Source organism: Crocuta crocuta, unplaced genomic scaffold, assembly GCF_008692635.1.
Source record: "Crocuta crocuta isolate KB4526 unplaced genomic scaffold, BGI_CrCroc_1.0 scaffold336, whole genome shotgun sequence".
Classification (NCBI taxonomy): Eukaryota; Metazoa; Chordata; class Mammalia; order Carnivora; family Hyaenidae; genus Crocuta; species Crocuta crocuta.
Genome location: NW_027527943.1, coordinates 93,731 through 96,783, shown reverse-complemented (window position 1 = coordinate 96,783; position 3,053 = coordinate 93,731).

Below are 3,053 nucleotides of genomic sequence, written 5' to 3'. Positions count from 1 at the left end.
TCAGGAGCAGAACCCAGTGATCCATCTCCGACGTGCAACACCCGCGCCCACGCCTAAGTGCCCCACCCCCACTCCCCAGCCCCCGTCAACCCTGTTTGTTCTCCGGATTTGAGAGGCTCTTACGGTCAGCCTGCCTCTCTCTCTCTTTGTAACTATTTTTTCCCCTTTCCTTCCCCCATATGTTCATGTGTTAAGTTTCTCGAGATCCACATGAGTGAGAACATATGGCGTCTGTCTTTCTCTGACTTATTTCACTCGGCAGAACACCCTCCAGGTCCATCCATGTTGCTGCAGACGGCGTGATTTCATGCTTTCTCATTGCCAAGTAGTGTTCCAAAGTACAGCTCCTTCTGTGATTCGGCCGCTCTCCCCGGGATGCATGTGCCCCTGTGCATCAGCACTCCTGGATCCTTTGGGTAAATACCTAGAAATGCTATTGTTGGATATAGCATGGTTCTATTTTTAGTTTTTTGAGGAATGAAGCACCACTTTAAACAAAAGCTCTGGCTCTTCCTCCGAATTGATTTTTCTTTTTTTTTTTTTTTCTTTTTAAATTTAAGAGGGCATTTTCTGGGGGATGGAAAAAATCCCTGCACTTTCCAGCCTCAAGGCGATGGAAAAGCCAAATACGAGAGAAGCAGACGAGGGGCAGGATGTGGGAAGGGGCTTGCCCTGGCCTTCCAGCCCGCTGAATCCCCAGGTTGTACCCTCAATGTCAGGGAAGCACATGGCCCTAAGGATATTCTAACTTCTGGTACTTTTGATTTTGCCTTCATTTCTGTCCACGCAAAGGCAAATTGGATTTTCATCTCACTATTTAAAAGGGAGAAAAGAAAAATATAACACCTCCTTTCTATAGCTTCACTTATTCCTTCAAAATGCCTGCCGACACCTCTGGAGCAACTTTAGACTTTCCTGGTGCCTCCCTGCTCAGCTGCAATCACAGCCCCAGGTCTGGCAGGGAATAGAAGCCTCATCCGCGCTTGCTGCCTGAGGGTGTAGATGAAAGGGTGCAAACATGAGCGCTCAGCGGCATAGACCAGCGTCGGACTTCTGGAGGGTTTCCTTTCCCTTCCCTCCATAGGCTAAATCTGACGAGTCTAAAGGGGATGATTGATGCATCTTTGATTTTGTTTTGCTTGGGTTTTGTGCAGGCCAGGTCACAGGCCCCTGGGGGACATCCTAGGGCCTATGGGCTGCTACATAGTGTCCTCAGCAGGGGCTGGCCAAGACAGGACATCGTAGTGCTAGGTGTACTCATTCATTTTTCAAAATCTTAACTTTATGAAGATAACGTGATTTACCCAGTAACCACAAGAACATATAACAAAGAGATCATATATGCAGCGTGAAATATTCAGCTTTACTCAATCTAAATATGAAGTGTTGGTCATGTTCTCAGTGCGCCTCTGGTAGCCCCCAAGGCTGAGTTCCTAAGGAATCCCCGAATCAGTTTCTGTAATCCATCCTTTCACTGGATCTCCAAGCAAGCAAGGTGCCAGCACAAAACAGCTGCTCATTAAACACGGTGCGGAGAGAAGCAGTGAAACCCAAGGACCCTTGGCCAGGTGACTGTCAAGTTCTCGTAAGTGTCCACACATGTAACTCTCCCTCTTCACAAGTCCCCTGGCCTCAAAAGATAGTCTAAGCTATCTTAGATCCAACGGTCCAAATCTTTTCCCCCAGCACAGACGGCGTCCTTTAAAAATTTTTTAAATTATTTTTTTATTTTTTGGATGAGCCGCATCCTTATTTCATAAAGAGAAAGAAAAGTGTCCACTAGTTGTAAAAGGATGCCAGGACATCAAAAGCCACTTTTAAACTAGAGGCTTTAAAGTACTTCCTGAGGATAGGCAAGGGGGAGGGGTATGAATGCCTGCTTTTTCAGCCTTAGCACATTTATTCCCTAGGAAAGGACAGCAGGTAAAGACTGGAAAATAGGGGGGGAAGCCAGGGGTTGGTTTATTTTGGGTCGTGGGATTCAAAAGGCTACACCCTCGCTTGGGCTGCCCACGGGGGTTCACAATATTGCAGGGCGGATGCAAACAAACGAGACCACCTCGGGGAGCTGCTTGGGGAACGGGCAGAGGCGACGGGGCCCCACAGTTCAGGAACAGCCTGGTGTCTGGTGAGCTAAGCAAGAACGGTCTGCAGCGGCCCGGTGGCAGGGCTGAACCCCGAAAGAGCGGGTCCGCGGGCCCGATCAGCAGCCCCCCCCCGGGTGCACCGGGTGTTCTGCGCAAGCGGCTTCGGCCGGGGGCCGACGGCCAGGGTCTCCGGGCCTCAGTCCGTTCCCTGCTCGTCTCACGCAGGAGACACTTGTTCCTTCGGATCGGTACTCGTTGCAAACATTTACCTCGTGTTCACGACCCGGGGAAGCAGGAGAAACATGGCTGCGTGTCTGACAAAGCTGCTGGCCCACAAGGAAGAGCACACAATTACATACAGTTTCCGAAAGTTCTGGAAAATGCCAGGCGAGGGACTGGGCGGCCAGGAGGAGCCGGGAGCCGGTGCCTCCTCGGCCGCGTTTGCCAGGTTGGCAGTTTTGTAAATTCGTTTGCAAATTCACGAACCAGTTTATTCAGATTTATGAGACACAGACACACTGGTTCTAACACGTTCACCAGACGCGGGTGAGGGAAGTGGCACACCCGGCCGCGCGTGCCCCCCGGAGCCGCCGGGAGCACGCCCTTCTCTGCACCTCGTGCGGTCTTGGCCCTGGTAACAATGTATCCAGAATGTCACTCAGAAGCTGTGTCACTTTGGGGCCGTAATGCATCTAATGCTTGTCCTCCCCCCTAGGCACCGGCGCAAGGGACCTAACTCCCTAACTCCCGTTCCTCTCCGTGTCTTCAGCGACTGCCTCTAATTCTGGAGGAACAGATCAAGGAAGGCTTCCTGGAGGAAGCAACTTGCAAGATGAGACCTTGAGGACAGAGCAAGTGGTCCGCGCGGGAGCAGAGGAAGCCCACACGAGGACGCGGGGCACAAGGAAGGCGCCGAGGAAGTGTTGTTCTAAAAACCAGGGGTGAAGTGAAGGTGCGCGCACGTCG